Here is a 14909-nt window from a genome sequence, read left to right on the forward strand (position 1 = left end):
ATTCAACAATATCTCTTTCGTTTGAAACAAACTTCAGTGCATCCATATAATATTCATTTTAGTGTCTTTTTGCCTCCAGACGTCTAAAAGTATCAGGTGGTGCAACCGTCCAACAATATAAGTTGATTAAGCAAACGATCAGAAAGGTTATTTAGTTTTATAATTGCGTGTTTGAAACCTTTAAAATGGATACCTTGTTGTAAAATAAGGCAGCTTAAAAAGTGCTCAACCTGCTGGAAAACTTGTGTCCACAAGATCTTACTTCCTTAAAAAAAAAAAAAGCCAAGTGGCACAACCACAAACAAAGGACTTGTATTTTGACATTTTACCATGTCAGGTGGTCTGACCTCAGGAGAACCATGAAAATGTGGAATTATAATAATGTTTATTTATTTTAAAAAATGTAAATTTAAACTCAAGTTCGAGGACAAAGTAAGTGGACGCCTGTTTAATTTGAAATTAGTCTGAAAAGTCAGGTGGCGCAACCTGTAACTCAGATTGAGCAACCAGACCAACACAGTTTACTGACTCAAACAGGCAGTTAAAAGCTATGATAACACTCACTATATTTAAGATATAAAATGAACATTTTTATATATATATATATATATATATATATATATATATATATATAAATGCAAATACATGGGCACATCATGTTCTTTTTCATAAGATTCTTACTTGTCATTAACCCATATATTGGAAAACTAATATCGTTGGGTTATGGTTATTGTCGTTTTCTGTGTAATGGGCTGCTAAACACACTTAAAAGAGACAGTTCTTCAAGGGTTCTTTCGTAAAGGCAATACTTCTATTTAGAACCATGAGTTCTATATAGAACCATTTGCATGCTTAAATAGTTCTTTGCTTGGTGAAAATGTCCTTCAGATTGATGAAAAACGTGTTGTATATGGTTTTGCATGGAACCTTTTTGAAGATGGTTCTGTATAGCACCAGAAAAGGTTCTTCTATTGTTAGAAGCTTGACTCAATCTAAAAGGAAAGCTTTGTACCGAGCTACGCTGCGATTGATCTGTGCACCAATCCAACCAAATAATACACAGCTTTGGTCAAACCTGTGTCTTGGAGGGTTAACTTGGAATTTACGGTCATTTTACAGCACTCTTATTTTGACACCCTCAGATCTAAAATGGTGTTCCTCTGCATATGTTTTTCCTCTTTCTGTGACTGGGGCAATCATGATATTTACAATAACTTCAGTTTCTTTTACAATTTTGTATCATAAAATACTAGTATTATAATTGTAGTGCTACATATTGTGTCTGTGTTATTGCTTGCAATCTTTTAATATGCATTATTTTGGCCAAAATAATTTCCTTCTGCTGGATATGAACGTACACTGCAAGAAATGGTATCTTGTCAAGTAAAATGATCTTAAATCTGGTATTTAACTTATTTCCAAACAGTTTTAAGTGATTTTATTAAGTAAATTTATCTCACTATACTAGCAGAGAATTTTGCTTGTTGTAAGAAATGTGCTTGAAACCAGCAAAATTATCTGCCAAATGATAAAATAACTTAAAACACGTAAAAAGAATCTATAAATAAGCTAGATAATCTTACAATAAAAGCACAACCACTTCAAAATCAGACATATTAGGCAGATCAACTAGAATAAAGATAATTTCACTTGTCAAGCTACTATTTTTTGCAGTGTATTGATTCATAAACTCATCTGTAACTGTGATTAGTCGAGTCAAAGTTTATTTATACAGCGCTTTTCACATTAGAATGAGGTTAGATTGTTTCTCAGGGCACCGGCGGCACACAGTGAGGAACGTTGTTTTTGGTCAGAGGGCTCTTTTGCATACTGCACATTGCAGCCTTCTGCGAGATTTGGGTGGGGGCGGGGGGTTTTTGGTGGGGGCGGGGGGTTTTTGGTGGGGGCGGCGGGGGGGGTGCGTGATAACCTGATAACTTAGGCAAAAACAACCAAGCCTGTCCAGTAGGAGCAGAGCTAAGGAACAGCGACTCATTGTCAAAAACGCTGATAAAAGTGCTCAAAATGCAGAGCAGCAGTCGTCGACATGTGTACACGGTGCTATGACTGGTTAATGATCTTGTGTAGAGAGACATGGGCACAGCTAATTTGCATATACCTCTGGCCTCTTTGGGCATAACCTCACTCAGCTGTCGATGGTATAACTGAAGAGCATAAAACACCTGACGTTTCCGAGCTCAGTTGGCCTCGATGGTTTGCTGAATAGTGTTATGCTGAGCTTCTCTGGCCCACAGAAAAGAAGTGGATGTGGAAAAACAAAGAGAAAGAAGGACAAAGCAAACAATGAATATGCAAGTAAAGTGGGAAAGGAAAACAGCTATTTATAGTATTCGATTACATCATTAAGGAGACCACGTCGCCGTGTTGGTAGGCGAGCCGCATCTCTGCTCTGACAGAGCTCGACTCCTCACCATTACTGCAGATACAGCCCTGCAGGAGGATAAACACCGAGCAAAATAGACCAGAGTGACCACGAAAACACGAGCGGATATGTAGATGGTTTAGATGCGTCTCCAGAAAGAGCTACGAGGAGAAGACTAGCCTGATTGGTGGATCTGTATAACCTGCACATCTCCAGAGTTCAGAACATTCCAGTGGCTACCAGAACTGCCATAGCTCTTAGATAATATATTTACATTTACATTTACAGCATTTAGCAGACGCTCTTATCCAGAGTGACTTACAAAAAGTGCTTTGTCTATCCAGAGAAAGTATCTTTGCTGGTTACCAATAGGTTAGAGAGAAACCTATGATACTCATACGTGAGCTGAAGTGAGCTACTTATTCACCAGCTTCTCATTTAAATTTTCTGTTTCACCTTAAATGGTGCTGCAGTTACACTGAGGCACCTTAAACGTAGAACGAATTTTAAAAGTTTGCGATACGAAGCAACGTCAGCTTATCCTGATAAATGTGTTAACTTACCTCAATAAATTCATCAATTTACCTCAATAAATGTTTTAATTTACCTCCATAAAGTCATTAACTAACCTCAGTAAATGCACTAATTTACCTTCATAAATTCTCTTTCATCAACGAACACTTCGCTGTTTAATGAGCAGCTAACGAGCAGCACAGCAGAGCAGCTGTTGATCGCCTCTCACTGGCTGATCTAATGCAGCATCCCAAACCACACATTTCTGCACTTCACCTACTGCACTAATGAGTTATTTTATATAACGGTATATGCACTACTTTTCGCATACTATTTAGTGTGCGGTTTGGCACGCGACAGTGGGAAATCTCAGCCGTTTAGATTTTAGCTTTCATTTGTTAATCACTACAGCAACAAATCAAACGAAAGCAAGGCAGTACTGTCACGCTTCCCTTCGGCCCCGCTGTCACCACTTGTCAGCCTCTGGACTGAGATGACCTCAGACCCCCCTCATGTGACTCCCCACCGCTCCACTTCACCTTTTATTGATTCAGGTCACCTGTTTAACACACTATGTAAACCTCCTCAGTTTGTCAGCTCTTTGCGAAGTGCATTAGTTTGGCTTTCTGCGCGTGACCTCGCCTTAGCCCGGCCCTTTGTCTATTGTTTGTATTTCTGGTCTGGACTTTCTCTTTTGGTTTATGGACTCTGTTTATTTGGATTGCCCCTGTGGTCATTGTTTCTCGATCCGGCTTTTGACTTTGGACAGTTTGATTTTGGATTCCCCTTTTGCTGATAAAGCCTTTGTACTTCAGTCTGGTCTGTGAACGTCCGAGTTCTGTCCGAACCTGACAAATACCCTCAGATATGTCAGTTAATATGCTTTAGAAATGCTATTTATAAAGTGTTTATAGAAACGTGTTTTACTGCCTTTGCTGGATCGGTTCTGGCTTTGTTATCTCATTACAAACAGCCACAGCACTGCTGAGTGAACTTGAAGTTGCCTACCAAAATGGTGGCAGCGTGATTGTGACGTCATCGCAATACTGTCAATATTGAAACGGAGCTTTGTTGAGGCGGTCTTAACCTTTTTCAACTCCTTGGGACCACCGGTGGTTCCAAAACGCACTTCGTCATATTCTTCATAACTTTCATATTTCATAAGCTTCATTCTAAAGGTGAGGGTCGTATGAGAGCTGTAACTGTCTTCTTTCCAGTCAAATAGATGGGTGATGTTATTTTAAACCCTTATAATAAAAGAAGCTCAACTCAATTTTCTTTTCTACTGAAAGTCGACCCATTTTTCCATAAATCTGGGCTATAAACTATAAACAGATGGCGTCTCTTCAGTGATCTGCTCTGTAAACATTATTTTAATAAAATAATACAAAAAGCATCTGAGATTTTTGGCTTTCAGCAGTAAATTGTAGGCATATAGTAATATGTGTATCATAAAACACGTTCTGTTAATTTGAGGGGAGTTTTTATATAAAAAATAAAATAAAAATTTACATTTTTTCATGCAGTTACTGAATAATTTGCCTTACGATTTGGTCATGTAAATTCAGATGGAAAAACCAAAATATACCCTGGAGAATAAGAGTTAATTGCTTGATTACATTTAATCTGAGGTAGGTCCTGGGCGATGAAACGATAACGATAATTATCATGATATAACTTTTTCCTCGATAGAGCGATACAGCATGTTCGATAAATGTTCGATATAATACACCACTCTCACACTTCCACGTTCAGCGAAAGCCTTCGTGGCGTTTCTACTGCAAGGAAAGCGACACTACTCTGCTGTCACCAGGAGAGGGCGCACTTCTGAGTTTTTCGACATGATTTAGAGAGGGAGGGGCTGAAAAGTGGAGCTATATATGCCCTGTTTGAGCGGAGCGACCGGCGATCTGTTCTCCTGTGACCGAGTGTGAGTGACGAGGTCAGTGGTGTAACTGTACTGACCTACAGTGAACTCACCTCTTTCCTAACATCCTAACCAGCTTTAGCAGCGTTAAATCACAATCCTCACAACTAAAGCGCTGTTACAGCGCTCAGTCATATTTCAGTATTAGTGCATTCCCAAGCAACGAAAGTGAAAGAAAGAAGTGAGTTCTTGTAAATTACAGCCCTGATTTAAACAACAGTAAACTGAGGAAGCTGTGAGGCAGTGGAGAGCGGGAGAGCGCTAACAGCTTTCCAGGCTAGCTGTTTTTAGCAGCTGGCTAACCTGAAGCAGCTCCGTCACTCACACAGCACGGAGAACTGATGATACTGTAGATCAAACACAACACAAAATTACCGCTTTCAGTTTAAACGTACCTAAAAGAGGACTCTGTTTGTCTGGTGTTGATATTTTGCGGTTCACCCCTTAAACTACTACGATAGTATAGAGAAATCCAGTCGTCTAGCTGGTGTCTGAATACTGTGATGTCATGTGTAGCGGGGTAGCCGAGCGCTCGGCACCAGCTAAAATAATCTGTTTTCTTTCTTAAATTATGACTATTACAAAACAGCCGTGCTTTTCCAGCTGGTAAAAACAGCTCAGCAGACACTTTCCCCCACTCTCCCATGACAGATCTGTGAAATGTTCCACTGTTTGCTGAGTGTTTGTCGTGTTCCGACTATAAAGGACAGTTTAAAACAGCAATGAACCACCCAGGAGCAAAAATCAGCCTTCAAACTTGAAAGAAATAATGATTTGACATTTATCGCTGTATGTATCGATATCGAACGATACGAATTTTGTTTATTGTCACATTTTTGGCCGTATCGCCCAGCTCTAATCTGAAAATTAAACTTTCCGATAAATCAGCAGGAATTAGTTTAAAAATTTCCTAATGCCCTCTCACGTTTTTTTTTTAACATTTTAATTTTTTTTGTTTGTCTTTTAACAAAAAAAGTATTGTAGCGTCTGTGAAAGGCTCTATGTGGCTTTTTATTGCTCAGTAAAGTCTGTTTTTATTGTTTGCCTCAAGCATGTGTTCAATTAATATGCAAAACATGAGACCTGAAGGGAGTGCAGGGCTGTGCCCACAATTAATCACATGAGTTTTGAGGAGTGAAAGCCGAAGAGAAAGAAGGAGGAGGATAGAGTTCAGAGAGCTCGAGCTTTTTTAGGTTTAGGTTCAGGTGGTCCTCCTTGCTGAAGATCCCACAGTGGAATGCAGGAGTGAAGGAGAACAAGGAGGAGGTGAGGAGGGAGAGAATGGCAGTGCCAGACAGGGAGTGTTCGCTGGAAGGCGTTAGATATGGTTCTTCTCCAAAAACATCACACATCGACTAAGTCCATCAAGGTATTTGAACAGTTCTGTAATATTTTGGGCCCTCTGTTTTGAAAGTTGAGAAAAAGATGGTTCTTCAAGGGTTCTTTGCATGGTGAAGTGGTTCTTCAGATTGATGGAGAATATGTTTGTGTTGTAAAAAAGGTTCTTGACACTGTAACTATAGCAGAACCTTTTCTGGTGCTATATAGGCCCAGTCCCATTTAACCCTTCGCCCCTACCACTTAGCCCTACCCCTCCGTTTTGCGTGTTCACGTCTGGGGGTAGGGTGTCCCGATTCTTGTTGAGATAGAGGGGGTAGGGCGAAGTGTTGGGGCTACATGACCCTCCAAACTGAGATTTTTCACCAGGCTCCAAGGAGAGTGATATGAGAGAGAAAGAAAAACCTGTAAGGTGGCTGAACAAGAGACCAAAGAAACCCCCAAATGTGAGAATTTTCTCAGTTAAAAGTTACAATAATCACTGAATTATCTTAGTTTAATGTCGTTTCAGTGTATTATTGTATTATTGTATCATTTTCATGTGTCATTTTCTTAGTAACAAGCATGAAAAATCGCTGATAGTATGCTGATGTCTCAGTAGCTAGTTAGCTAAATTCCCCGTTCCACCTTAAATAGTCCAGCAGTTCTGACGCCTAAAGTGCCAGAATGTAACTGCTGCACCATTTAAGGTGGAACGGGAAAATTAGAACAAGAATCTGGTGAATATCTGCCTTCAGCTTCATATCACTGAAGAATTAGGGGTGGGTGATAATAAATAATTGCCCCCCTCTTTGAAGGCATATGATGCCCTAAATGTAACTAAAGCCCAGCAGTGAGGAGCTGAACTTTACCCTCCTCTGCTGTCACTGCAGACTGGCAGGGTCGCCTACAGAGCAGCGCTGGTAGCTGTTAATGAAGTGATGCTCTTTTTATCTGAGGGTCCCATTTCAGAGGGAAGATTTCAACCAGTACCCCTTATAACTCAGTTCCAAGGGGCAACACTCGAAAACAAGGGGTAGGGGTAAAAATAGGAAATGGGATTGGGCCATAGAGTCATTCTATGTCGTAGATGGGACACATTCTCCATCAATCTTAAGAGCGATTTCACCATGCAAAAAAAAACATTTAATCATGCACGTTTCTATAAAGAACTAATAGTTCTAAGGGTTCCTTACTAAACTCTTTTTCATGTGTGGGCTGGTGGATGAGTATAGAAACTAGCTGTTGGGCGAACACGTATTTTGCATACCCCTTTAGAAATAAAGTTTCTGTGCAGGTGCATTTCTGTTCATCAAGGTACAAACAGTGTAAATGTTCCCTCAAAGCTCCAACAGTGGTTTTAAGGTCTGATTGTGAACCTTAAATAAGTGTTTCCAGGTGAAAAGTTCGTATTTGTACCTTTTCATAACCGAATGTTTTAAACAGAACAGTAAAATAAAAGCCTGGAGACGAGACGGGGTGTGTGGAGTCAGTACAGCTTAGAACATATCATTTCAGTGGATTATGGTTCAGTTATGTTCCCTGACTGAAGGTACTGAGATGAACCCTTGAGGGTCCCACCCCAGTGACAGTTTAGTACCTTTATTTCTGAGAGTGTAGTTAAAAACTAAGGATAGGCATTTTAGTCAAATTTTGCATCTGGAAGGCATTTTTGAGAGCTGTGAAACTGAACCGGATTGGCGACAAAAATCCTCCATTTTAGTGCAGTTAGCAAGATAGATAACTGCATAAAAGGGATGATAGCAGATAATTATCTACTCGTGAGAGCAGATTGCTGTATCAGTTGTAAGCGTATCCAAGAAAAGAGAGACGTGGGTGGCAGCAGCAGTGTGGACTAATTATGCATTAGCACTTAGCAGTAAGCAAGCTAGAAAATATAGTGCAGTCTGTCTTTTATTATAGTCGGTGGTGAAGACGTTACAGAGCAGGTTGATCGTTTCTGAAGAAGTAAGTGGTTAAGATGTAAACGGAGTCATTCAGAGTGGTTTGGTGTGAAGCGCTCCGTTCTAGAGAAACTTACAGAGTCAGAACTGTTCACAGTGGTGGTGATAGGAACCAGACGTCCACCTCTTAAAGCTCCCTCACAGAAAGTCACTACAGGATACGGTTATGAATTCACTGCCTGATGACTGAGACGCTGTTTTAAGGGGTCCTTGAAGGCCTCAAATGTTTTGTTTTGTCGTTTTTTTACATTCACGTCAGAAGTATGTGCAGCCGCTCTTTTACCATCATCAGTATATAAACTCACAAGACTCCTGTAGGTTCACTGGTGGTTTCGGATGGTAAATAAAACGTCCATATTTGTGTTGTAGTCATGGCGACGCCCTGGTTCCTATCACCACCACTGCAAAGGAATCGGAGTCTCTACGATAAACCATTTCACACCAAACCACTCTGAACGACCATTTGTTTACGTTTCCAGCACTGAATTGTGCAGAAAAGTTTACTTTTGGGTGGAGTTCCCCTTAAAAGGGTCATGTTTAGACACGGCTAGAATTCGCATTTCCTCCGTTTTGGATGTTCAGTGCTGCTGTGTGAAGTCCCTGCCCCATAAAAGGTCAAATCAGTAGCACCACTGGTCGAGGACATTGTGGATGATTTCCTTTGAAACAAACTTCCTGCTCATAAAAGGAACAGAACGCTGGTGTTAATTGGACCTTAAGGCGAACTGTAGACGTGTTAAACAGGCTGCTAATGTTACCAGCCTAGTGATACTCGTGTCGCCTCGTACCTTTTAGCTGGAAAGCAGTGAGTGTGTGGAAAAGACTTGAGACACCAGGTATGTCTTGGCTGATCGCCTGAGTTTGTTATAATGGCGAAATTGTCAGTTTGATTTTTTTGCTGAACTGTCACTTTGAAAATGCTTATCAGCTTTTGCAGTGTTGCACATTTTGAGACATCTGCAGTGCGCAGTGTAGCTCTGAGCTCGAGAGTAGAAGAAGTCAGGGGCCAGTGGCCGGTTGCACCATCTGTGGGTAAGTTTAAACATATCGCTGCTGTCAGGACAAAACCTCCTATCTCCATTTTTGGCGTTTTTCAGTTTTTCACATAATCTGAAAATGCCTGCTGCTCTTTGCTTTGTGTGTGAATTTCATGATGAATGGACCAAAAGAAACGACCCAGAATGACTTGGAAAGAAGTCTGGTTCCATTGACTTGCATTAAAAGTAAGGTAGGTTTTTTGCTTCTCCTGTAAAGTTGTGAATTGGGAGATACGAGGTTTTGTTCCGACAGCAGCGATAGGCTAGTTCACGTTTCTGCATCACTAAATAAAACGAGTTGCACCACAAACTAGTTTTAACTCTAAGTGAGTGGGCGGTGTAAGTTTTGGGGAAACCATCAGAAACTACGTAGTGTAACTCCACCATCTTCTCAACGTCCCTCATTTTAGCACGAGGAGGTGCCGCCTTCCTTTTGCAAACCCTTTGGCCACAGTATTGCAGTTTTTCCTGGTAATATCACACTTTAATGTCGTAATTCTACAAATTTATTCTCTAAATATTACGACTTTTTTCTGAAAATACTATGATTTTATTCTAGAAAGTACGACTTCATTCTTGAAGTCTTTTATTTTAATTTTTTAACGGTGGCCTTAAAACGCCACAGTTGGTAAAAGTGAGGTCATTTTTTAGGCCGGACAGACGAGCCAAATTTACAGTGTGTGCTCTTATTATTTATAGTAGTTTAGTAGTGATAGAATTATTAAAGCACATTAAAATAACGGTAATAAAGTACTAATCTATCTATCTATCTATCTATCTTCTTTCTTTCTTCCTTTCTTTCTTTCTTTCTTCCTTTCTTTCTTCCTTCCTGCCTTTCTGCCTTCCTTCCTTTCTTCCTTCTTTCCTTCTTTCTTTCTTTCTGCCGTTCTTTTTCTTTTCTTTTTCTTTCTTTCATTCTTTCTTCCTTCCTTGTTTCTTTCTTTCTTTCTTTCTTTCTTTCTGCCTTCTTTCTTTCTTTCTTTCTTTCTTTCTGCCTTTCTTTCTTTCTTTCTTTCTTTCTTTCTTCCTTCCTTCCTGCCTTTCTGCCTTCCTTTCTTTCTTTCTTTCTTTCTTTCTTTCTTCCTTCCTTCCTGCCTTTCTGCCTTCCATCCTTTCTTCTTTCTTTCTTTCTTCCTTCCTGCCTTTCTGCCTTCCATCCTTTCTTCTTCTTTCTTTCTTTTCTTTCTTTCTGCCTTCCTTCTTTCTTCTTCTTTCCTTCTTTCTTTCTTTCTTTCTTTCTGCCGTTCTTTTTCTTTTCTTTTTCTTTCTTTCTTTCTGCCTATTTTCTTTCTTTCTTTCTTGCTTGCTTTCTTTCTTTCTTTCTTTCTTTCTTCCTTCCTTTCTTTTTCTTTCTTTCTTTTTGGCTTTCTTTCTTCCTTCCTTTCTTTCTTCCTGCCGTTCTTTTTCTTTTCTTTTTCTTTCTTTCTTTCTTTCTTTCTTTCTTTCTTTCTTTCTTCCTTCCTTCCTGCCTTCCTGCCTTCCTGCCTTCTTGCTGGATCACCCAGTGGGCCTAGGAAATGCTGTGTCACTGACTGACTGACCCATTGCCAAAACTCACATGCATTGCTCAAGACAGGCAGCAGGTGGCGCTATACACCATTAAATGCTGCTCTCATACCTTCTGAATGCTACCAGTATGAGGTTAACAAGTAATAGAAGAAAGTAGAAAATGCATTTATGGAAGCACATCATGGGTCTTACGATAACGATGACCGAGTAACGAGTGATACAAACGGCTCGTTAAACTGTAAACAGATTATTCAGTCTTCAGGCTGTACAGTCCGTATATCTAACCTATGTGTGGAAGCTGTGAGTTGTTTTTGGTGAGCAACACATTTATGTTTGTCTACTTAGATCACAGCAGTTTAGCTCCGCCCACTCACACTGTTAAGGAGTTATGTCAGTGTTCCAGCCTGGACTGCGTATTAAATAAGGCAAAATACAGGTCAGCCAATCAGAATAGAACTCATTTACATATCAGTCTTAAAGGCACGGTAGCAAAAACAGCCTGTTTAGTTCTAAAGGATAGAAGGTAAAATAATATAAAATAATAATATATAATATATATTAGTAATAATAATAATGATAATAATAATAATATAGAAATGTAAGATACTGGCCCCTTTTAGCAGGTGGAATGAACGTTACATGGTGGTTCCGCATTAAACATCTCCTAGAACAGCTGTCCTTTGTGCAGATCATCAGGCTCCTGTGGTTCTCAGACATTTCTAACGTCATACTCCAGCACAGTCATCCTGACTGTCGGTAGGAAATCCACAATTGAGTCTGTGGCTAAGGAAACACCCTCAGCCTGTCTGGCTGATCATCAGCCAGTGGCTGTGACCTCGGTCATTATCCTGCACCTGGTCTTTGCCTGTATAAAGCAGACCAGTGCAGGTCTTACTGCTCTGTCCGCTCTGTGGATGACGCTGTTTCATTACCTCTCCACAAAGCACCTGAACACAGAGGTGGGTAATATGACTGTATTTATTGTTATCGTGATGAATTACATCACGTTATGTCACAGTACGCTTTTCTGAGCGTGTAGTGGATACGGTCAGTACTTAAGGAGCACTGACCAACTGCGTGATCACCATAATTAGTCCTGTTCAGTTGGATTTAGCGCCGGTGTGTGAAACGTTTAGTAAAAATCACTGTACTCTTATTTTTATAGTATTTTGGTAGTGATAGGATTATCACCATTATTGTAATGTGCTTTGATGAAGTACAAATCTGTTTACCCGTCTATTTATCTGCCTTTCTTTCTTTATTCTTTCTTTCTCCCTTTCTTCCTTCTTTCTTTCCTCCTTTCTTTCTTTCTTTCTTTCTTTCTTTATCCCTTCCTTTCTTTCTTTCTTTCTTTCTTTCTTTCTTTTCTTTCTTTCTTTCTTTTTTCTTTCTCCTTTCCTTTCTTTCTCCCTTCCTTTCTTTCTTTCTCCTTTTCTTTTTCTGTCTCCCTCCCTTTCTTTCTTTCTTTCTTTCTTTCTTTATCCTTTCTTTATTCTTTCTTTCTTTCTTTCTTTCTTTCTTCTTTCTCCTTTCCTTTCTTTCTCCCTTCCTTTCTTTCTTTCTCCCTTTCTTTTTCTGTCTCCCTCCCTTTCTTTCTTTCTTTCTTTCTGACTGACTACCCTTTGCCAAAACGCACATGCATTGCCTGAGGCAAGCAGCAGGTGGCGCTATACACCATTAAATGCTGCTCTCATACCCTCTAAATGCTCCCAATGTAAGGTGAAATAATGAAAGAAAGTATAAATGCATTTATGGAAGCAGGTCATGGGTCTTACGATAACGATGACTGAATAACGAGGGAAATAACCAGAGGTGTCTGATTTCATTTTCATCTTGCTGTATAAGCAGCACCTGTCCAGGGTGTTTCCTGCCTTCCGCCCAGTGACCGCTGGGATAGGCTCCAGCACATTGAGATTTTCTCAGTAATTTTACATGCATGGGAGTAATGGGGAAACTCCAGGTCTACATGAGTCAGTAATCGGATTTCTGCTTTACAACCAGCCAGTAAACTCACAGAAGAAGACGCAACGTAAATGTAACGTAAAACTCAAAACTTCACGCAGCTTTTTTTGTGAACATCGCGCCACTTTACCTGAAAATATGAACAAACATCATCTAGAAGATGAAGAATATTTAAATCCTTCATTTCCTCAAGCATGTATTTGGTTTCAGCATCGCTCCAAAAGTGTTTTGCTGTGTGTCGCGGCGACGCTGCTCGCTTATTTCCGGTACCGCCGTCTGTTTCCGCACATGCTCAGACTGAGAAATCCGAAAGAAATCAGAGTAAGAGTTCACATGCACTGAGAATCTGATTACTGAGCTGAAGTCCAGCCTTTTCATCAGATTTCTTGATCGTATTTCTAGACCTTACCCTGATCTAAGAAATCAGAGTGTGCTGTTTGCATGACCATTTGAATAATCAGATAACTGCAGAAATCTGATTATGATTGGATTATTGAGTGCGCTGATTATCACAGTCACTATCTACAAAAAGGTTACTTTACAAGAGAAGAAAAAACACTCAACTTAGAATGGAAGTTAAAGTAAAAAGATGATTTTCCATGTCTTTTTGGACTGTTTCTGTTGGTCTGTTCATGAAATTTGGACACAATTCAAAGGGTAACTGGAATATTAGAACTGAAAAATTATGAAAATAGAAATACAAAGTTTGCGCCACAGTGACAACATGTTAGTTTGTTAGTATAATTTAGACCGGACTGGATAGCTGGCTAAATGTGTCTTAATGGATACATCCATGAAGTAGCAGTAAACACATCATGTCCGAATTTTCTAACGAATTATGAAATGAATTATGAAATGGATCCTATGAGAACAGATTATTCCTACGGTTCGTTTTATAGTCGGTCAAAGCCGCTGGAATATATTTACAGATGTGGGGAAACACAGTCTGTTAAAATGACTGACGTGGCGGATTCGGACTGGAGTAACATCACCGAGAAACTGAATTACGTTACCCCATCTCCTCACATACAGCTAATTCTGTCTCAATAGTGTTTTAAAAACATGCTGAATTTCATCATAAAGGGACCAGAGGTCGTCATTGATCATCCAGCCTTATCTTAAACTCAGCAGTCCACTGAACTGTTCATTGTGTATCTATGACTGAAACACCATGGCAGCCTTATCGGAAACTCAGCATGACCCAGTGGACGTTGGAGCTTTCACTGATCAGCTGATGGACTAGAAACATCACAAAATGTATCAGTGTAAAACTGTAAAATGCCTCAGTGAGCTTGTTAGATTTGTGTACTGCCTAAAAAATCAGAAATTGACTGATTGCAAAATGTAACACTTTATATGTTTGGCCAACTGTAAATGCTTCGTCTGCGCTTATTACTTTGAACTTGAATTCAAATAAATCAAATCATGTGTGTCATCACATTTATACAGGTGCAAAGGTGAGTGAAAATCTTGTGTGTAGCCCCCTAGAGGTACTGAAAAAAAAATGTGTGTATGTGTGTATATATGTATATATATATATATATAGTTTTCCAGTTTTTGACACAATCTGAAAATGCCTGTTGGTCTTTACATTGTGTGTAACTTTCATGGTGAATGGACCAAAAGAAACGGCCCAAAATGACTTAAAAAGACGTCTGGTTCCATTGACTTACATTAAAAGTAAAGTAGGTTTTTCCTTCTCCTGTAAAGTTACCATTTTGAAGATAAAAGGTTTTCTTCCAACAACAGCGATATGTAATGTAAATGTAATGTATAGAGCCCATATCATGAAAAACTGAATAACTGAATACTTTTTTTGAAATAAGAGTTTAATGTAGTATCTGTGTTAAAGTTTCAATACACGCTGTTCACTCCCCAGTAAACACAGTCCATATATGGAAACTCATTTATCAAATTTATTGTTTTTGCTTTTACCTTTGTGCATCTGCATTTAAAGTCTGCAGTGTAGCCCCGCCCACTCACACTAAAGTCAGGAGCTTATTTACATACATCAGGTTTTGAGGCACAGTAACATCCAGACAGTTTTGACAATGTTTAGTACATAAAACCACACAAATGCTAAAAGTTGACCAAATACAAAAATGTAAAATGGGCTCTTTAATGTTCCTGATTTTAACCTTAATCTCAACCCAAAACTTAATCCTTACAGAAATGTTATCCAAAATACAGGCATTTTTTACTTGACTTAACAGTGTCTGAATCGAATCGCTGTTTAATGTGTTTGTACTGAATCGGATCTTTCTCAATTCAACAACGTTTTTGAACTGCTGAATTGA

General features: G+C 39.4%; 1 protein-coding gene across 12 annotated transcripts in view; it reads left to right on the forward strand.

Moving 5' to 3' along the window:
* st3gal3b (ST3 beta-galactoside alpha-2,3-sialyltransferase 3b) overlaps positions 1–14909 on the forward strand; it is a 152260-nt gene that overhangs the window by 31209 nt on the left and 106142 nt on the right. For 9 of the 12 annotated variants that reach the window (XM_036555686.1, XM_036555690.1, XM_036555691.1 and 6 more), the window contains exon 1: positions 11484–11609. The exons of 2 other annotated variants lie outside the window; for them this stretch is intronic. The gene's annotated coding sequence lies outside the window, so the exon portion shown is untranslated. Of the gene's footprint in view, positions 1–5966; positions 6193–11483; positions 11610–14909 lie in introns of those variants that run through there. One more of the 12 variants, XM_036555689.1, reaches the window with a different exon arrangement.

Source organism: Colossoma macropomum, unplaced genomic scaffold, assembly GCF_904425465.1.
Source record: "Colossoma macropomum unplaced genomic scaffold, Colossoma_macropomum, whole genome shotgun sequence".
Lineage (NCBI taxonomy): Eukaryota > Metazoa > Chordata > Actinopteri > Characiformes > Serrasalmidae > Colossoma > Colossoma macropomum.